Source organism: Pseudophryne corroboree, chromosome 10 (assembly GCF_028390025.1).
Source record: "Pseudophryne corroboree isolate aPseCor3 chromosome 10, aPseCor3.hap2, whole genome shotgun sequence".
In the NCBI taxonomy this organism is placed as follows: Eukaryota; Metazoa; Chordata; class Amphibia; order Anura; family Myobatrachidae; genus Pseudophryne; species Pseudophryne corroboree.
Window position 1 is genome coordinate 353,211,936 of NC_086453.1, and position 23,060 is coordinate 353,234,995.

Genomic DNA, 23,060 nt, shown 5'->3' on the forward strand with positions numbered 1-23,060 from the left:
GCGGCCGTGCACTTTTAAAGTAGGAGACAGGGTGTGGCTGTCGACTCGCAATATCAAACTTCGACAAACCTGAGCCAGATTGGGTCCTAGATTTATTGGACCATTTCTCATTATCAAGAAAGTCAATCCAGTTGCTTTCCGGTTACAGCTACCAAAAACTTTACGGATCGGAAATACCTTCCATTGCTCTTTGCTCAAACCATATGTTTCATCTAGCAGATTTCCTCGTAAAAGACCTCAGGGGAGATCACCAGTTAATGTACAGGGTCAGCAGGAGTTCTTGGTTGAGAAGGTTCTCGATTCCAAGTTGTCCCGGGGTCGGCTCTATTTTTTGGTGCATTGGAGAGGTTATGGTCCTGATGAAAGGTCGTGGGTCCTTGATGAGGACCTTCATGCCCCGAGACTCAAAAGGGCATTTTTTCAGGAATTTCCTCGGAAACCCGGATTTAGGGGTTCCTTGACCCCTCCTCAAGGGGGGGGTACTGTTAGGCGCCGGGGTCCGCGCGGCCGTGCAGCCCGGCGCCTAGCAACCAGGGACACCGGGCGCGTACAGCCGCTGGCTCCCTGGCAACGCTGACGCCGGGCGCACGCAGCCGCTCGAGACCTTAGCAACGGGGACGCCACGTTCGGGCCGCGTTCCCCGTTGCTGGGTCTGTTGTAATCAAATCTGGGTGTGCTGGCCATGCAGCATGCAGCTGCACGGCATTTAGTGTAATTACCAGTCTGGCTCCTGATTGGGGAGCTCACAGTTATAGGCTCCCTTTTGACTTCTCACAGACGCCGGTGATAGCTTCCTGTTTGCCTGTGTCTGCTGCAGAGAGAGTTCCCAGTCCCGGTCTATCCGTTTGTTCCTGTTCTCAGTGATCCAGTACTCGGAAGTTACCATCTGTTCCTGGAGTCTGACCGAGCACCGTTAACATCTGGTGGTGTTCGTGAGTCGCGGCGCAGCCGTGTGTTGCGGCTTGTCCGCTATAATTTATTATTTTGTTTATATTGCGTTCTGGAGCTTTGCGGAGGATTCCGCTTCCACAAGATCCACTCTGGTGTCCAGCGGTGCCGGATAGGAGTGTCGGATCAGTGGATCTTTGGTTGTCCTTTTCCCTGGCGGCTAGTCCGCACATACCTTTTGATTTAGTTAAGTTAGCTTGTAACCCCTGGCTTGGTTGCTTAGTCAGAGGGCCCCTTGTTATCACCCTGTCTCAGACTTCCCCTTGTCTCCCATTAAGACCTGCGGGGGCATCGGGGTTGGGCAGACATAATCCGCCCTTCGAACGCGGCTGCCATGGGCTCAAGCAACCATAGTCTCGCAGGGGATTTCTGATAACACGGGCGAGACAACGGAGTTAGGGCGCCAGGGGTTACTAGGCTCTCCAGCTCCCACAACCTGTATATTGTTCCTGTACTCAGATCCCTGCCATAAGATCTTCTCCAGTCTGGAGTACAGGAATCGTAACACTATCTATCTAAACTGATTTTTTTAAGTGATCACATTATATAAATTACACTGTTTCAGCCTTATTCAGTGTCATTTTATTTACAAAGATGCATATTTGGTAATAATATTGTACTAATTGTTGTTTAAATAGCTATTATTTGCATCATTTCATAATTAAAAAGCAGCAATTTTGAGGACATTTTTGAAAATATATCAAACAGTTAAGAAGTGGTTAATAACTGATATGACCATGAGAGAGAAGATAAAAGTATTGTTGTATTTGGCGCACTAATAATAGAAAGGAACCTTTATTGTGACTCTTTGAAATGTAGAAACTAAAGCATCGATATACTGAAAGTACAAGTATGTGTGAAAAGAAATGGAATAAGTGATTTAAAATTTCAAATTGTCCCACTGTGTATTTGTTATATTGTTAGGTGCTACACTATCGGCGGGATGTAATGTGATGCAAGTTAGTTGTGTGGGATAAAAGCAAACCTTCACATTAGAAGGTGCGAGTGTGCTGCAAAACTTGCCCAATGTAATAGACTGCAAGATTTTAAATTTGAGGCTATTACATTATGCGAGTGTATTCAAGTTTTCACAAATGAAAACTCACACATTGTAATGTCTGTTTCATTACACTGTGCACGTTTGGCAGAAGCATGCACAGATCAGTGAGATCTGTGCTTGCTTCTGTCATGAAAAGTACTGAAAAAGTAAAAAAACAAACACACCATGTAACTTGATCTAACTGGACGTAAGGGGATCCATGTGTATACATGTAGTCTGTGGCAGTGTAGTACCGCCGGTGATTGATTGGACTGCAGCCTGAGTCTCCATCATAATAGCTTGTTCATAACAACTTGCTACATTGGCATCTGTAACAATAATAATGATATAAATTAGCTATTCATCAGTATGATTTATATCATGCGCTCTGGAAAAAAATAATTGCTTTAGACCAGTGATCATATAGCATAGTTTGATTAATGCACCTTGTATAAAACACTATTGCAACTGTTCTGTCATGTAGATTTGCGATGGTGTCAAATTTAAGACATCCGATAAGAGACTCTGTATGGTCCCACATCTGTTTGGACTTGTCGGATTATCTATTGACCACAAACAAGTATAATTACTATCTTTTAAAAAAAAGATAAAAACATTTTCCGGACAATATGTTTAACTACAGTACTTACAGCTGCTATAAGACTGGAAATGATGTTGGAAATGCATTTTGGTATGCTGAAATATCTGCACCAAACATGTAATTAGCGGGTGGTCTTCAGTATGCTGGCTGTCAGGATCCCGGCGCACAGTAGACCTGTGCTGGGATCCTGACAGCCGGAATACTGACACTTATTCTCCCTCGTGGGGGTCCACGACCCCCCTGGAGGGAGAATAAAATAGTGTGGTGCACGTAGCGAGCGCAGCGAGCCCACAAGGGGCTCATTTGCGCTTGCCACACTGTCGGTAAGCCAGTGGTCGTGCTCCCGGCGCCGGGAGCCTGACCGCCGGCATATCGTAGTGAACCCGTAATTAGCTCCATTTGGTTAATTTGTTTCTGTCTTGTCTCCATTTACAGATCCTGTGGTTGGTTAAATATGGGAAATTATAATTTTAATAATAAATGTCAATCTTGTATCCACTATAAAAATGCTGTTCATACTTTTAAATCACTCTTCAAAGGCTGGTATTGAAAACTAGTTAGCTCATCAGAATCTGAAATGTATTATTGTCAGAGTCTGCTCAACTCTTTTGGTTCTAAAAAAATAAAAAAAATATTTTTATTTTTTTTAATGTGTCCTGGTTAATGGTTTTATACATTTTTAAACCTCTCTGAGTTGAAATCATTATTCACTGAAATAACTTTAAAATACTGCTATATACATATTTTTAAAGTAAGTTACAGATTTTAAACAGATAAAACATTAATAAAACACCAATTAAACACAAACCTGCATTATGATGATCAAATTGTTGCCTCAAATAAACTTTTTAGCCAGTTCTGCACAATTCTGCAATACATAAAATTATTCACACATTGTCATTGGATTTTATCTATACTTTTGTAGATGTAACACATGCCACTATTTAAAATGACCACTTATAAAACACAATTGTTGTTAAGTGCTGCCATCTTGTGTATTATACACAGATCACAAGTCAAAATAGAAGCAGTTGAAAATGCTACCATCTTGTGTATTAAAACCAGAACAACCGTCAAAATAGAAGCAGCTCCAAATGCTGCATCTTGTGGATTAAAATCAGTACAACAGTCAAAATATAACAGAACAAAAATCCAAAACACGTGTCAACATATAACAGAATAAATTTTTAGTATACATACTTGCATTCCAAAACCATGTAACATCATTTAAACAAAATATTAAGACCAAACATATCATTTCAACATGCTATAATCAAATATAATCAACATGCATACACACGAACAGCATGCACTACAAAAGTATGTAACATTTAAGCAATATTTGCAACAACATTTAAACAAATAGTAAGACCAAACATCATTGAAGCATGCTATAAGCAACACCCCCCCGAGCATAGATCAGAATAATGCATATCAAAAGTATGAAACATCATGCAAACAAATTAATAAGACATAGAATTTGAAACATAGAAACATAGAATTTGACGCCAGATAAGAACCACTTGGCCCATCTAGTCTGCCCCTTTTTTTATCCTTTAGGTAATCAAAACCCTTTTTGAACCTTAATTCTTTGTAAGGATATTCATAAGACCAAGCATATCATTGCAACATGCTATAATCAACATGCATACACAATAACAGCACACACCACAATGTTTTTTATATATATATATATATATATATATATATATATAAACACACATATATGACAAAATTCATACAATTAATAAAATATTAAATTAAACAAATTAGTAAGATCAAGCATATCATTGCAGCATGCTATAAGCAACATGCATACACAATAACATCACATATCACTATGTTCCTTATTTATATATATATATATATATTTATATATATAAATATATATAAAACAAAATCCATACAATTAATAAAATAATGATAGTAATAATAGTAGCATTAACATGATAGCGCTGATGCTATTTATAAAATAAAATGTAATTATTACCTTTTTCTCAGTGAACAATTTCAACACTCCCTCACAGACAGCGACCCAGAGAGTTTTCAGTTCATGTGTCCATACAGTGTTGAGCCACAACCTATATAGCAATAATTTTGGTGACTCAGCTGCCCTACAGAATGACACAGTAACCCCTGTGCTATGCCACAGCCCACATATGTCATTGTACAATTAAACTATTTTTCATAAAATTAACATAACTTCTCCCCAGCTGTGCAGTGTTTTTATTTTTATTTTATCAACTTATTAGAAATTATACGCTCTTCATATTAAATATAAACAAGATATGGTGATATTTTTGTGAATATATTGCACATTGTGAATTTAACAAACATAAGTTATTTGCCTAGACATGTCTGGACATGTATATATGTATATATTATATATTAACTGTGTATATGACTTGCCTGACCATGTATATATTAAAAAATAAATAAAAAATAGAAAAATATATAATATGGTTCACACACATAATACATTCAACAAGTAGTGTACAACTATATATAGACGACTAGATGTCACCAGAGGCCCATAAATGCATCAAATGTATTACAGTTTTTTTTTCTTTTCTATTAACACAAATGCTATCAGGGTGTGTGTAGCATAGCTTATCTACAACAACAGATACTATGTAAGAGAAACATGATCCACACAACAATGATTCGGTGAATGTAAGAAAAAAACACCTTATTTTAAATGGACAAGTTACAAATATCTGACCTAATTGATCTCTACATATAATATTATTAACACCGAATGGAGTATGTTACATGTATCACCGTGTAAAACAGAATATTATTATTATTAGCAACAGCACGCTGCCCAAAAAATGTTGTGTACTGCAGTCGTTTGGCTGTCAGAAAAAATGTAATATGCTTTAAACATAAAAATAAAAATACATTTGCAAGAGAGAATTTTATCAAGATGCCGTGCTATTTTTTTCGAATAGCAGTGCTGTGTGACATACTGTGGCTTTTTTCAAACCTATGAGTAAAAAAAATGTCAAGTACTTCTAATCTTGTATTATTTTTATCAAGTGCTTTATAATTAACTGTCTTACAGCTAAGATGTATAAATAATAACTAAGCACACTGAATACTGGCACAGTTTATCAAAGCTGTCCAAGACTAAACCAACATATTATTTAATATGTGTAATATCAAAGTGTTAATTTTGCACAAAGGCACTGGGGAGGTCATGTGGCCTATTTCTTATCTTAAACAACAGTTCTTGCTATACCCCCAGCACTAGTGACTTGTTAAAAAGAAGGAAAAAAAAGCCATTTTAAAACACAAAATGCTGATTTGGTGAATATAAGAAAAAAAAAACTTGTTTTAAATGGACAAGTTACAAATAGCTGACCTAATGATCTCTACATATAATATTATTAACACCAAATGCAGGGAGGTTGTGTAGCCTAGCTCTTATCTTAAACAGCAAGTCTCACTCTCCCCCATCACCAATGACTTGTTAAAAAGAAGAAAAAAAGTCATTTTAAAACACAAAATGCTGTGTCTTGTAATTAAGTGCTTTATAATTAACTGTCTTACAGTTAAGCTGTATAAATAATAACTAAGCACACTGAATACTGGCGCGGATTATCAAAGCTGTCAAAGACTAAACCAACATATTATTTAATATGTGTAATATCAAAGTGTTAATTTTGCACAAAGGCACTGGGGAGGTCGTGTGGCCTATTTCTTATCTTAAACAACAGGTCTTGCTAAAATGTAATATGCTTTTTTTCACCCATTTTTTTCGAATTGCAGTACTGTGTGACATACTGTGGCTTTATTTCAAACCTATGAGTCTTATCTGACAAAACACATCTTGCAAGATACTTTTGTGATCGGCCTATGACTAATGAAAAAACTGATATCAAATGATGACATTTATATTCAATTTATATTAAAAATGGGTGTAAAACAGGGAGTGTCGGGGGGGTGTTATGGGCGGTGATGGGGGTGGGGTCTGGGCAGAGAGTAGGCTGAGAGTAGGTGTCGAGAAGGCATGGTTACCTGTCACTTTTCATTTGACAGAAAAGTATGCTATTGCTACTTACTCTGCCTGTTAGTGCTAATCACGCGGTTCCTCTGGGTCTGTTTTCAGTTAGCTCAGTGTCTGGGGCTTGGTATGGGCTCATCACATCCCTATCTTAAGTACTGCCATGGTGAGCAGGGATGAATTAGCGGTGCGGCGGCGGCTAATGATGTCGGAACGGCCGTGAAAGCCATAGTGAGCCGGAATGTATTAACGGTGGGACTTCTCAGTGCATCAGCAGCTGTTGGTAATATCAGACGCCGCTGATGGGTGCAGACTCAGTTCGTGGAGACAATGCCTGTGATGGGTCCATTCCTGGCTAAAATGCGTTTTGTAGCTGAGTGCTACTTTTTCGAGGATGAAAGCCTAATGTTCCCTGATCCTTATTTAAGGGTCATATTCAAATCAAACTTTATATGTATATAATAAAAAAAAAAAACGCATGTCCAGTAACAGGAAGTCCTTTAGAATAGTGGGAACTGCATGTCATAAAAGACTTAGCTTTTTGAAAATCTGTACTTTAAATAAAATAAAAAAAATAAAAATAAAACTGTAGAAAGTAATGTAAGTAATGTGCTTATGTGTATGATATATTAAAGGAAAGGGTTCAATTCAAAATCAACGTTCATACCCATTGGTGTAGGGTTTTTAGAGCGTAGATCCAGCATGTTTCATTTTTTTTCAGAGTCCACAATACTTCCTCCTCTCCAATCCTGATTTACTTTTTGTATCTCTACAAATTTCTGCCCTTATGATGACATTCCAAAAAATGTTGTGTAACACTGTGGGTGGTCATTCCTTTTTTAATGTTGTTTATATGTTCTCCCACTAAAATTTTCAGCTTTATTTTAGTTTGTACCATGTATTGGATGCCACATGGACATTCCAATAAATAAACTACTCCTTCACTTTCACATGTTATTTTTTTTTAACAACAATAATTTTTATTGAAAAAAAGATAACAGTTTTATGGGGTACAAAAATAAAGAGGGGAATAAGCAGTACATTATACAGCATATCAAAGAGGTAGAAATAGAGGGGTGCAGGAGGGAAGGGTGGGGGGCAGGGAGCATACAGTAAATTCAAAATGCATATACGTCCATAATCTAGATAGAAGTCAAGAGAAACATCCAAAGGGGAAAGGGACATGGTACACCCAGCAAGTATACATGCAGTAGCAGAAATCATAATTTTTTGGTGCGAGGAGCACAGAGATGTAACAGTAATAACACATAGGTTTACATATTTTATAGCACAATAAGGAGGGGCTGTTAAAGAGGAAAAGAGAGGGGGAAGGTACATATATAAAACCTAGTGAAAACCTGAGTTGAGAAGGGAGAGGTGCAGAACTATAATAATTTTGGGAAGGGAATTCAGGAAGTAGACATACTGACTCGTTACTCACTATCCGGTTGTTCAATTAAATTACAGAAAGAGTGATCATTTGAAGATAGGTTGTGAAAGTGATGAGATCCCTCGCCAACAGTGACAAACTGCTGCCACAGGGACCAATTCTTCCAGGGGGAAGCAATGTTGTTGTGGGGGATATATTCAGTCTCCATAAGGTAGTGGTGATTTGTTTTGTGGATAACTGGTATTAAAGTGGGATGCACAGGTTGTTTCCAGAGCTGGGCCAGGTTAGTGCGAGTAGCAATTAGAATGTGGCCTAAGACGTAGGGGGGAATAGAAGAGGGAACAATATGAAATAACGCCAAGGTAGGGTCCGGGGTAAGGCGAGTGTTAAGGACCTTATTGGTGAAGTCAAAGACTTCAGACCAGTATTTAGTAATATGTGGGCAGGACCATGTTATTTTGTCTTTTATGGTATATTCATGCTTTGGTTTGATTTAAATTCTTTTGTAGGTTTAGTTGTTCCCACTTTGTTTCTACAACCTACACAATTAAGACAGAAATAAAAACCTTTATTCTCTTTCACTTTTAATGTCTCAGGTGGGCTGAAGCTTCTTGTAAGATCTTGATTCAATGTGCATCCTTTTTTATAGATGACTTTCGATCTCGTAGGAATAAGTTTCTTTAAGTCTTCATCTAATTCTAGAACATGCCAATGTTTAAGAAGGATTTCTTCCACTTTTTTTATAATTGCCGTTGTATTGGGTAATGAAACACAAACTTGATTCCACTATTTCAGGCTGTCTTGGTGTGTATTTAATTAGTTGTTTTCTATTCAAATTAGTTTTTTAGACCTTGGCTTTGTTCATTGAATAATACATCCTTTGAACAGTTGCGTCGCAATCTCTTAAATTGGCCTCCATGTTATTACCATTGACTTCTGTGAAATGTATCCTAGTCTCAATATTGATATTTTCAATGAAGATTTCCAAATTAAGAAATACTAACATTTCTTTACTGTATGATGTTGTAAATTCCGAATCAAGGTTATTGCAATTTGTGTATTGTATAAATTCCTTAAATTTTTGATCTGTTCCATCCCATAAAAAGAAAATGTAATCGATATAACAATGCCACTTAATGATATGTTCTTTGTATACATTGCTTTGCCATATGGTTTCATCCTCCCAGTTTGCGACAAATACATTTGCATAACTGGGGGAAATTGATGTTCCCATTGCTGTCCCATGCTGTTGTAAGTAGAATTATCCATTGTTCCAGAAGTAATTGTGTCTTAGGATGAAGTTGATGCTGCCAAGGATGAAATTGATTTGTTTATTATTTAAGTTTGATTTTGTAGAAAGATAATGTCTGGTAGCAACCATGCCATCTTCGTGGTTGATACATGTATACAGTGAATTAATGTCACTAGTACAGAGGAAATAGGTCTCATTCCATTTAACACCTTCTAGAAGCTGTAACATGCTCATGGTATCCTTCAGGAAACTCCTCTGTAATTCAACCATAGGTTGAAGGAAACAGTCTATGTATTTTGAAAGATTTGATGTTAAAGATCCAATTGAAGATACTATTGGCCTTCCCGGAGGGTTATTGGCATCTTTATGTAGTTTCGGAAGATAGTGAATCATTGGTATCTTTGGATTTTGTATATTGATGAAATCGTATTCTTTTTTGTTTATAATACCAAGTTCCAAACCTTCTGTCAATTCCTGATTTAATAGTTGTTCAAATGTTTTTGTAGGGTCTGCTGTTAATTTTTTATAGGAATAATTTTCTGGTAAAAGCCTTTCTAGTTCTTGTTCATACTGAACTTTGCTCAAGAGTACGATTCCTCCCCCTTTATCAGCTTGCTTGATTATTAGGTTCTTGTCATCTTTTAGACTTTTTAAACCTTATCTTTCTTTAATTGAAAAGTTGAATCTTGTTTTCATTTTCTCTGGTAGTTCAGCGATGTCTTTTTCTACTAGTTTTTGGAAACTTTCCATATGCGGTCCTTTCATATGGGTTGGATTAAATTTTGATGGAGGTCTGAAGTCTGTATGTTGGTATTCAGTAGTTGTATTTATAATCTGTCTAGTGACTAGGCACTAAGCAAAATATTTTTAATGCATAATTTGCGAATAAATTTCTGTGTCAATGAATAAATCAAATTTACTGATGGTGGATGTGGTGCAAATTTCAAACCTTTTTCAGAACTGATATTTCTTCTGATGTTAATGTTTGATCACTCAAATTGAAAATGTTTTTATTCTCATTGCTTGACGGATCAATGTCTTTTATCTGCTGCTTCTTTGTCCTTGTTGCTCCTCTCTTGCCTCTTTTTATGATGAATAATTGTTTCTTTGCTTCTTCTGGGAATCTTTTATTGGATCTGGCAGTTTCTCTGTGACCCAAACCATTTCTAAAAAAATCATCTATTGCTTGATCTTCCTCATCTGACGAATCAATGAACTGATAGTTCCTTTTTTGTGATCTTTTTCCTGATGATTTTTCTTTTAGTTCTATATTTTCCATAAGTTTTTTTGAATTTAAATGCTCATCAATTTTTGCTTCTTGTGTGCCTCTTTTAAACGAATCTTTTATGAGTTTGTAGGGGTTTGCCTCATATGTGATAGGCGCACCCCTAGTCACAGACGGAGCCATGACTAGCATGGCTCCATCTGTAAGTAAATATCTATCTATCTATCTAAACTGATTTTTTTAAGTGATCACATTATATAAATTACACTGTTTCAGCCTTATTCAGTTTAATTTTATTTACAAAGATGCATATTTGGTAATAATATTGTACTAATTGTTGTTTAAATAGCTATTATTTGCATCATTTCATAATTAAAAAGCAGCAATTTTGAGGACATTTTTGAAAATATATCAAACAGTTAAGAAGTGGTTAATAACTGATATGACCATGAGAGAGAAGATAAAAGTATTGTTGTATTTGGCGCACTAATAATAGAAAGGAACCTTTATTGTGACTCTTTGAAATGTAGAAACTAAAGCATCGATATACTGAAAGTACAAGTATGTGTGAAAAGAAATGGAATAAGTGATTTAAAATCTCAAATTGTCCCACTGTGTATTTGTTATATTGTTAGGTGCTACACTATCGGCGGGATGTAATGTGATGCAAGTTAGTTGTGTGGGATAAAAGCAAACCTTCACATTAGAAGGTGCGAGTGTGCTGCAAAACTTGCCCAATGTAATAGACTGCAAGATTTTAAATTTGAGGCTATTACATTATGCGAGTGTATTCAAGTTTTCACAAATGAAAACTCACACATTGTAATGTCTGTTTCATTACACTGTGCACGTTTGGCAGAAGCATGCACAGATCAGTGAGATCTGTGCTTGCTTCTGTCATGAAAAGTACTGAAAAAGTAAAAAAACAAACACACCATGTAACTTGATCTAACTGGACGTAAGGGGATCCATGTGTATACATGTAGTCTGTGGCAGTGTAGTACCGCCGGTGATTGATTGGACTGCAGCCTGAGTCTCCATCATAATAGCTTGTTCATAACAACTTGCTACATTGGCATCTGTAACAATAATAATGATATAAATTAGCTATTCATCAGTATTATTTATATCATGCGCTCTGGAAAAAAATAATTGCTTTAGACCAGTGATCATATAGCATAGTTTGATTAATGCACCTTGTATAAAACACTATTGCAACTGTTCTGTCATGTAGATTTGCGATGGTGTCAAATTTAAGACATCCGATAAGAGACTCTGTATGGTCCCACATCTGTTTGGACTTGTCGGATTATCTATTGACCACAAACAAGTATAATTACTATCTTTTAAAAAAAAGATAAAAACATTTTCCGGACAATATGTTTAACTACAGTACTTACAGCTGCTATAAGACTGGAAATGATGTTGGAAATGCATTTTGGTATGCTGAAATATCTGCACCAAACATGTAATTAGCGGGTGGTCTTCAGTATGGCGGCTGTCAGGATCCCGGCGCACAGTAGACCTGCGCTGGGATCCTGACAGCCGGAATACTGACACTTATTCTCCCTCGTGGGGGTCCACGACCCCCCTGGAGGGAGAATAAAATAGTGTGGTGCACGTAGCGAGCGCAGCGAGCCCACAAGGGGCTCATTTGCGCTTGCCACACTGTCGGTAAGCCAGTGGTCGGGCTCCCGGCGCCGGGAGCCTGACCGCCGGCATATCGTAGTGAACCCGTAATTAGCTCCATTTGGTTAATTTGTTTCTGTCTTGTCTCCATTTACAGATCCTGTGGTTGGTTAAATATGGGAAATTATAATTTTAATAATAAATGTCAATCTTGTATCCACTATAAAAATGCTGTTCATACTTTTAAATCACTCTTCAAAGGCTGGTATTGAAAACTAGTTAGCTCATCAGAATCTGAAATGTATTATTGTCAGAGTCTGCTCAACTCTTTTGGTTCTAAAAAAAATAAAAAAATATTTTTATTTTTTTTAATGTGTCCTGGTTAATGGTTTTATACATTTATAAACCTCTCTGAGTTGAAATCATTATTCACTGAAATAACTTTAAAATACTGCTATATACATATTTTTAAAGTAAGTTACAGATTTTAAACAGATAAAACATTAATAAAACACCAATTAAACACAAACCTGCAGTATGATGATCAAATTGTTGCCTCAAATAAACTTTTTAGCCAGTTCTGCACAATTCTGCAATACATAAAATTATTCACACATTGTCATTGGATTTTATGTATACTTTTGTAGATGTAACACATGCCACTATTTAAAATGACCACTTATAAAACACAATTGTTGTTAAGTGCTGCCATCTTGTGTATTATACCCAGATCACAAGTCAAAATAGAAGCAGTTGAAAATGCTACCATCTTGTGTATTAAAACCAGAACAACCGTCAAAATAGAAGCAGCTCCAAATGCTGCCATCTTGTGGATTAAAATCAGTACAACAGTCAAAATATAACAGAACAAAAATCCAAAACACGTGTCAACATATAACAGAATAAATTTTTAGTATACATACTTGCATTCCAAAACCATGTAACATCATTTAAACAAAATATTAAGACCAAACATATAATTTCAACATGCTATTATCAAATATAATCAACATGCATACACACGAACAGCATGCACTACAAAAGTATGTAACATTTAAGCAATATTTGCAACAACATTTAAACAAATAGTAAGACCAAACATCATTGAAGCATGCTATAAGCAACACCCCCCCGAGCATAGATCAGAATAATGCATATCTAAAGTATGAAACATCATGCAAACAAATTAATAAGACATAGAATTTGAAACATAGAAACATAGAATTTGACGCCAGATAAGAACCACTTGGCCCATCTAGTCTGCCCCTTTTTTTATCCTTTAGGTAATCAAAACCCTTTTTGAACCTTAATTCTTTGTAAGGATATTCATAAGACCAAGCATATCATTGCAACATGCTATAATCAACATGCATACACAATAACAGCACACACCACAATGTTTTTTATATATATATATATATATATATATAAACACACATATATGACAAAATTCATACAATTAATAAAATATTAAATTAAACAAATTAGTAAGATCAAGCATATCATTGCAGCATGCTATAAGCAACATGCATACACAATAACATCACATATCACTATGTTCCTTATTTATATATATATATATATATATATATATATATTTATATATATAAATATATATAAAACAAAATCCATACAATTAATAAAATAATGATAGTAATAATAGTAGCATTAACATGATAGCGCTGATGCTATTTATAAAATAAAATGTAATTATTACCTTTTTCTCAGTGAACAATTTCAACACTCCCTCACAGACAGCGACCCAGAGAGTTTTCAGTTCATGTGTCCATACAGTGTTGAGCCACAACCTATATAGCAATAATTTTGGTGACTCAGCTGCCCTACAGAATGACACAGTAACCCCTGTGCTATGCCACAGCCCACATATGTCATTGTACAATTAAACTATTTTTCATAAAATTAACATAACTTCTCCCCAGCTGTGCAGTGTTTTTATTTTTATTTTATCAACTTATTAGAAATTATACGCTCTTCATATTAAATATAAACAAGATATGGTGATATTTTTGTGAATATATTGCACATTGTGAATTTAACAAACATAAGTTATTTGCCTAGACATGTCTGGACATGTATATATGTATATATTATATATTAACTGTGTATATGACTTGCCTGACCATGTATATATTAAAAAATAAATAAAAAATAGAAAAATATATAATATGGTTCACACACATAATACATTCAACAAGTAGTGTACAACTATATATAGACGACTAGATGTCACCAGAGGCCCATAAATGCATCAAATGTATTACAGTTTTTTTTTCTTTTCTATTAACACAAATGCTATCAGGGTGTGTGTAGCATAGCTTATCTACAACAACAGATACTATGTAAGAGAAACATGATCCACACAACAATGATTCGGTGAATGTAAGAAAAAAACACCTTATTTTAAATGGACAAGTTACAAATATCTGACCTAATTGATCTCTACGTATAATATTATTAACACCGAATGGAGTATGTTACATGTATCACCGTGTAAAACAGAATATTATTATTATTAGCAACAGCACGCTGCCCAAAAAATGTTGTGTACTGCAGTCGTTTGGCTGTCAGAAAAAATGTAATATGCTTTAAACATAAAAATAAAAATACATTTGCAAGAGAGAATTTTATCAAGATGCCGTGCTATTTTTTTCGAATAGCAGTGCTGTGTGACATACTGTGGCTTTTTTCAAACCTATGAGTAAAAAAAAATGTCAAGTACTTCTAATCTTGTATTATTTTTATCAAGTGCTTTATAATTAACTGTCTTACAGCTAAGATGTATAAATAATAACTAAGCACACTGAATACTGGCACAGTTTATCAAAGCTGTCCAAGACTAAACCAACATATTATTTAATATGTGTAATATCAAAGTGTTAATTTTGCACAAAGGCACTGGGGAGGTCATGTGGCCTATTTCTTATCTTAAACAACAGTTCTTGCTATACCCCCAGCACTAGTGACTTGTTAAAAAGAAGGAAAAAAAAGCCATTTTAAAACACAAAATGCTGATTTGGTGAATATAAGAAAAAAAAAAACTTGTTTTAAATGGACAAGTTACAAATAGCTGACCTAATGATCTCTACATATAATATTATTAACACCAAATGCAGGGAGGTTGTGTAGCCTAGCTCTTATCTTAAACAGCAAGTCTCACTCTCCCCCATCACCAATGACTTGTTAAAAAGAAGAAAAAAAGTCATTTTAAAACACAAAATGCTGTGTCTTGTAATTAAGTGCTTTATAATTAACTGTCTTACAGTTAAGCTGTATAAATAATAACTAAGCACACTGAATACTGGCGCGGATTATCAAAGCTGTCCAAGACTAAACCAACATATTATTTAATATGTGTAATATCAAAGTGTTAATTTTGCACAAAGGCACTGGGGAGGTCGTGTGGCCTATTTCTTATCTTAAACAACAGGTCTTGCTAAAATGTAAAATGCTTACATTTTTACATGTAATATGCGAACATCTTGCAAGATACTTTTGTGATCGGCCTATGACTAATGAAAAAACTGATATCAAATGATGACATTTATATTCAATTTATATTAAAAATGGGTGTAAAACAGGGAGTGTCGGGGGGGGGTGTTATGGGCGGTGATGGGGGTGGGGTCTGGGCAGAGAGTAGGCTGAGAGTAGGTGGCGAGAAGGCATGGTTACCTGTCACTTTTCATTTGACAGAAAAGTATGCTATTGCTACTTACTCTGCCTGTTATTGCTAATCACGCGGTTCCTCCGGGTCTGTTTTCAGTTAGCTCAGTGTCTGGGGCTTGGTCTGGGCTCATCACGTCCCTATCTTAAGTACTGCCATGGTGAGCAGGGATGAATTAGCGGTGCGGCGGCAGCTAATGATGTCGGAACGGCCGTGAAAGCCATAGTGAGCCGGAATGCATTAACGGTGGGACTTCTCAGTGCATCAGCAGCTGTTGGTAATATCAGACGCCGCTGATGGGTGCAGACTCAGTTCGTGGAGACAATGCCTGTGATGGGTCCATTCCTGGCTAAAATGCGTTTTGTAGCTGAGTGCTACTTTTTCGAGGATGAAAGCATAATGTTCCCTGATCCTTATTTAAGGGTCATATTCAAATCAAACTTTATATGTATATAATAAAAAAAAAAACGCATGTCCAGTAACAGGAAGTCCTTTAGAATAGTGGGAACTGCATGTCATAAAAGACTTAGCTTTTTGAAAATCTGTACTTTAAATAAAATAAAAAAAATAAAAATAAAACTGTAGAAAGTAATGTAAGTAATGTGCTTATGTGTATGATATATTAAAGGAAAGGGTTCAATTCAAAATCAACGTTCATACCCATTGGTGTAGGGTTTTTAGAGCGTAGATCCAGCATGTTTCATTTTTTTTCAAAGTCCACAATACTTCCTCCTCTCCAATCCTGATTTACTTTTTGTATCTCTACAAATTTCTGCCCTTATGATGACATTCCAAAAAATGTTGTGTAACACTGTGGGTGGTCATTCCTTTTTTAATGTTGTTTATATGTTCTCCCACTAAAATTTTCAGCTTTATTTTAGTTTGTACCATGTATTGGATGCCACATGGACATTCCAATAAATAAACTACTCCTTCACTTTCACATGTTATTTTTTTTTAACAACAATAATTTTTATTGAAAAAAAGATAACAGTTTTATGGGGTACAAAAATAAAGAGGGGAATAAGCAGTACATCACGCAGCATATCAAAGAGGTAGAAATAGAGGGGTGCAGGAGGGAAGGGTGGGGGGCAGGGAGCATACAGTAAATTCAAAATGCATATACGTCCATAATCTAGATAGAAGTCAAGAGAAACATCCAAAGGGGAAAGGGACATGGTACACCCAGCAAGTATACATGCAGTAGCAGAAATCATAATTTTTTGGTGCGAGGAGCACAGAGATGTAACAGTAATAACACATAGGTTTACATATTTTATAGCACAATAAGGAGGGGCTGTTAAAGAGGAAAAGAGAGGGGGAAGGTACATATATAAAACCTAGTGAAAACCTGAGTTGAGAAGGGAGAGGTGCAGAACTATAATAATTTTGGGAAGGGAATTCAGGAAGTAGACATACTGACTCGTTACTCACTATCCGGTTGTTCAATTAAATTACAGTAAGAGTGATCATTTGAAGATAGGTTGTGAAAGTGATGAGATCCCTCGCCAACAGTGACAAACTGCTGCCACAGGGACCAATTCTTCCAGGGGGAAGCAATGTTGTTGTGGGGGATATATTCAGTCTCCATAAGGTAGTGGTGATTTGTTTTGTGGATAACTGGTATTAAAGTGGGATGCACAGGTTGTTTCCAGAGCTGGGCCAGGTTAGTGCGAGTAGCAATTAGAATGTGGCCTAAGACGTAGGGGGGAATAGAAGAGGGAACAATATGAAATAACGCCAAGGTAGGGTCCGGGGTAAGGCGAGTGTTAAGGACCTTATTGGTGAAGTCAAAGACTTCAGACCAGTATTTAGTAATATGTGGGCAGGACCATGTTAATTTGTCTTTTATGGTATATTCATGCTTTGGTTTAATTTAAATTCTTTTGTAGGTTTAGTTGTTCCCACTTTGTTTCTACAACCTACACAATTAAGACAGAAATAAAAACCTTTATTCTCTTTCACTTTTAATGTCTCAGGTGGGCTGAAGCTTCTTGTAAGATCTTGATTCAATGTGCATCCTTTTTTATAGATGACTTTCGATCTCGTAGGAATAAGTTTCTTTAAGTCTTTATCTAATTCTAGAACATGCCAATGTTTAAGAAGGATTTATTCCACTTTTTTTATAATTGCCGTTGTATTGGGTAATGAAACACAAACTTGATTCCACTATTTCAGGTTGTCTTGGTGTGTATTTAATTAGTTGTTTTCTATTCAAATTAGTTTTTTAGACCTTGGCTTTGTTCATTGAATAATACATCCTTTGAACAGTTGCGTCGCAATCTCTTAAATTGGCCTCCATGTTATTACCATTGACTTCTGTGAAATGTATCCTAGTCTCAATATTGATATTTTCAATGAAGATTTCCAAATTAAGAAATACTAACATTTCTTTACTGTATGATGTTGTAAATTCCGAATCAAGGTTATTGCAATTTGTGTATTGTATAAATTCCTTCAATTTTTGATCTGTTCCATCCCATAAAAAGAAAATGTAATCGATATAACAATGCCACTTAATGATATGTTCTTTGTATACATTGCTTTGCCATATGGTTTCATCCTCCCAGTTTGCGACAAATACATTTGCATAACTGGGGGAAATTGATGTTCCCATTGCTGTCCCATGCTGTTGCAAGTAGAATTATCCATTGTTCCAGAAGTAATTGTGTCTTAGGATGAAGTTGATGCTGCCAAGGATGAAATTGATTTGTTTATTATTTAAGTTTGATTTTGTAGAAAGATAATGTCTGGTAGCAACCATGCCATCTTCGTGGTTGATACATGTATACAGTGAATTAATGTCACTAGTACAGAGGAAATAGGTCTCATTCCATTTAACACCTTCTAGAAGCTGTAACATGCTCATGGTATCCTTCAGGAAACTCCTCTGTAATTCAACCATAGGTTGAAGGAAACAGTCTATGTATTTTGAAAGATTTGATGTTAAAGATCCAATTGAAGATACTATTGGCCTTCCCGGAGGGTTATTGGCATCTTTATGTAGTTTCGGAAGATAGTGAATCATTGGTATCTTTGGATTTTGTTTATTGATGAAATCGTATTCTTTTTTGTTTATAATACCAAGTTCCAAACCTTCTGTCAATTCCTGATTTAATAGTTGTTCAAATGTTTTTGTAGGGTCTGCTGTTAATTTTTTATAGGAATCATTTTCTGGTAAAAGCCTTTCTAGTTCTTGTTCATACTGAACTTTGCTCAAGAGTATGATTCCTCCCCCTTTATCAGCTTGCTTGATTATTAGGTTCTTGTCATCTTTTAGACTTTTTAAACCTTATCTTTCTTTAATTGAAAAGTTGAATCTTGTTTTCATTTTTTCTGGTAGTTCAGCGATGTCTTTTTCTACTAGTTTTTGGAAACTTTCCATATGCGGTCCTTTCATATGGGTTGGATTAAATTTTGATGGAGGTCTGAAGTCTGTATGTTGGTATTCAGTAGTTGTGTTTATAATCTGTCTAGTGACTAGGCACTAAGCAAAATATTTTTTAATGCATAATTTGCGAATAAATTTCTGAGTCAATGAATAAATCAAATTTACTGATGGTGGATGTGGTGCAAATTTCAAACCTTTTTCAGAACTGATATTTCTTCTGATGTTAATGTTTGATCACTCAAATTGAAAATGGTTTTATTCTCATTGCTTGACGGATCAATATCTTTTATCTGCTGCTTCTTTGTCCTTGTTGCTTCTCTCTTGCCTCTTTTTATGATGAATAATTGTTTCTTTGCTTCTTCTGGGAATCTTTTATTGGATCTGGCAGTTTCTCTGTGACCCAAACCATTTCTAAAAAAATCATCTATTGCTTGATCTTCCTCATCTGACGAATCAATGAACTGATAGTTCCTTTTTTGTGATCTTTTTCCTGATGATTTTTCTTTTAGTTCTATATTTTCCATAAGTTTTTTTGAATTTAAATGCTCATCAATTTTTGCTTCTTGTGTGCCTCTTTTAAACTAATCTTTTATGAGTTTGTAGGGGTTTGCCTCATATGTGATAGGCGCACCCCTAGTCACAGACGGAGCCATGACTAGCATGGCTCCATCTGTAAGTAAATATCTATCTATCTATCTAAACTGATTTTTTTAAGTGATCACATTATATAAATTACACTGTTTCAGCCTTATTCAGTTTAATTTTATTTACAAAGATGCATATTTGGTAATAATATTGTACTAATTGTTGTTTAAATAGCTATTATTTGCATCATTTCATAATTAAAAAGCAGCAATTTTGAGGACATTTTTGAAAATATAACAAACAGTTAAGAAGTGGTTAATAACTGATATGACCATGAGAGAGAAGATAAAAGTATTGTTGTATTTGGCGCACTAATAATAGAAAGGAACCTTTATTGTGACTCTTTGAAATGTAGAAACTAAAGCATCGATATACTGAAAGTACAAGTATGTGTGAAAAGAAATGGAATAAGTGATTTAAAATCTCAAATTGTCCCACTGTGTATTTGTTATATTGTTAGGTGCTACACTATCGGCGGGATGTAATGTGATGCAAGTTAGTTGTGTGGGATAAAAGCAAACCTTCACATTAGAAGGTGCGAGTGTGCTGCAAAACTTGCCCAATGTAATAGACTGCAAGATTTTAAATTTGAGGCTATTACATTATGCGAGTGTATTCAAGTTTTCACAAATGAAAACTCACACATTGTAATGTCTGTTTCATTACACTGTGCACGTTTGGCAGAAGCATGCACAGATCAGTGAGATCTGTGCTTGCTTCTGTCATGAAAAGTACTGAAAAAGTAAAAAAACAAACACACCATGTAACTTGATCTAACTGGACGTAAGGGGATCCATGTGTATACATGTAGTCTGTGGCAGTGTAGTACCGCCGGTGATTGATTGGACTGCAGCCTGAGTCTCCATCATAATAGCTTGTTCATAACAACTTGCTACATTGGCATCTGTAACAATAATAATGATATAAATTAGCTATTCATCAGTATGATTTATATCATGCGCTCTGGAAAAAAATAATTGCTTTAGACCAGTGATCATATAGCATAGTTTGATTAATGCACCTTGTATAAAACACTATTGCAACTGTTCTGTCATGTAGATTTGCGATGGTGTCAAATTTAAGACATCCGATAAGAGACTCTGTATGGTCCCACATCTGTTTGGACTTGTCGGATTATCTATTGACCACAAACAAGTATAATTACTATCTTTTAAAAAAAAGATAAAAACATTTTCCGGACAATATGTTTAACTACAGTACTTACAGCTGCTATAAGACTGGAAATGATGTTGGAAATGCATTTTGGTATGCTGAAATATCTGCACCAAACATGCAATTAGCGGGTGGTCTTCAGTATGCTGGCTGTCAGGATCCCGGCGCACAGTAGACCTGCGCTGGGATCCTGACAGCTGGAATACTGACACTTATTCTCCCTCGTGGGGGTCCACAACCCCCCTGGAGGGAGAATAAAATAGTGTGGTGCACGTAGCGAGCGCAGCGAGCCCACAAGGGGCTCATTTGCGCTTGCCACACTGTCGGTAAGCCAGTGGTCGGGCTCCCGGCGCCGGGAGCCTGACCGCCGGCATATCGTAGTGAACCCGTAATTAGCTCCATTTGGTTAATTTGTTTCTGTCTTGTCTCCATTTACAGATCCTGTGGTTGGTTAAATATGGGAAATTATAATTTTAATAATAAATGTCAATCTTGTATCCACTATAAAAATGCTGTTCATACTTTTAAATCACTCTTCAAAGGCTGGTATTGAAAACTAGTTAGCTCATCAGAATCTGAAATGTATTATTGTCAGAGTCTGCTCAACTCTTTTGGTTCTAAAAAAAATAAAAAAATATTTTTATTTTTTTTAATGTGTCCTGGTTAATGGTTTTATACATTTTTAAACCTCTCTGAGATGAAATCATTATTCACTGAAATAACTTTAAAATACTGCTATATACATATTTTTAAAGTAAGTTACAGATTTTAAACAGATAAAACATTAATAAAACACCAATTAAACACAAACCTGCATTATGATGATCAAATTGTTGCCTCAAATAAACTTTTTAGCCAGTTCTGCACAATTCTGCAATACATAAAATTATTCACACATTGTCATTGGATTTTATGTATACTTTAGTAGATGTAACACATGCCACTATTTAAAATGACCACTTATAAAACACAATTGTTGTTAAGTGCTGCCATCTTGTGTATTATACCCAGATCACAAGTCAAAATAGAAGCAGTTGAAAATGCTACCATCTTGTGTATTAAAACCAGAACAACCGTCAAAATAGAAGCAGCTCCAAATGCTGCCATATTGTGGATTAAAATCAGTACAACAGTCAAAATATAACAGAACAAAAATCCAAAACACGTGTCAACATATAACAGAATAAATTTTTAGTATACATACTTGCATTCCAAAACCATGTAACATCATTTAAACAAAATATTAAGACCAAACATATCATTTCAACATGCTATAATCAAATATAATCAACATGCATACACACGAACAGCATGCACTACAAAAGTATGTAACATTTAAGCAATATTTGCAACAACATTTAAACAAATAGTAAGACCAAACATCATTGAAGCATGCTATAAGCAACACCCCCCCGAGCATAGATCAGAATAATGCATATCAAAAGTATGAAACATCATGCAAACAAATTAATAAGACATAGAATTTGAAACATAGAAACATAGAATTTGACGCCAGATAAGAACCACTTGGCCCATCTAGTCTGCCCCTTTTTTTTATCCTTTAGGTAATCAAAACCCTTTTTGAACCTTAATTCTTTGTAAGGATATTCATAAGACCAAGCATATCATTGCAACATGCTATAATCAACATGCATACACAATAACAGCACACACCACAATGTTTTTTTTATATATATATATATATATATATATATATATAAACACACATATATGACAAAATTCATACAATTAATAAAATATTAAATTAAACAAATTAGTAAGATCAAGCATATCATTGCAGCATGCTATAAGCAACATGCATACACAATAACATCACATATCACTATGTTCCTTATATATATATATATATATATATATATTTATATATATAAATATATATAAAACAAAATCCATACAATTAATAAAATAATGATAGTAATAATAGTAGCATTAACATGAAAGCGCTGATGCTATTTATAAAATAAAATGTAATTATTACCTTTTTCTCAGTGAACAATTTCAACACTCCCTCACAGACAGCGACCCAGAGAGTTTTCAGTTCATGTGTCCTTACAGTGT

The 23,060-nt window shown here is 35.3% G+C and overlaps 1 long non-coding RNA gene across 5 annotated transcripts; it reads right to left on the reverse strand.

Moving 5' to 3' along the window:
• Nucleotides 1–1,603: 1,603 nt before the first annotated feature.
• Nucleotides 1,604–23,060, reverse strand: LOC134966730 (uncharacterized). 5 transcript variants are annotated; one of them, XR_010188697.1, is made up of 11 exons: nucleotides 22,981–23,060; nucleotides 21,793–21,852; nucleotides 20,569–20,712; nucleotides 13,808–13,898; nucleotides 12,621–12,680; nucleotides 11,658–11,774; nucleotides 11,397–11,540; nucleotides 4,579–4,669; nucleotides 3,397–3,456; nucleotides 2,434–2,550; nucleotides 1,604–2,316 (listed from the first exon to the last, which is right to left on the reverse strand). It is a non-coding gene; the product is annotated as an uncharacterized LOC134966730 (long non-coding RNA). The 5 variants fall into 5 exon arrangements; XR_010188698.1 differs by lacking the exon at nucleotides 2,434–2,550 and adding an exon at nucleotides 20,830–20,946; XR_010188695.1 differs by lacking the exon at nucleotides 2,434–2,550.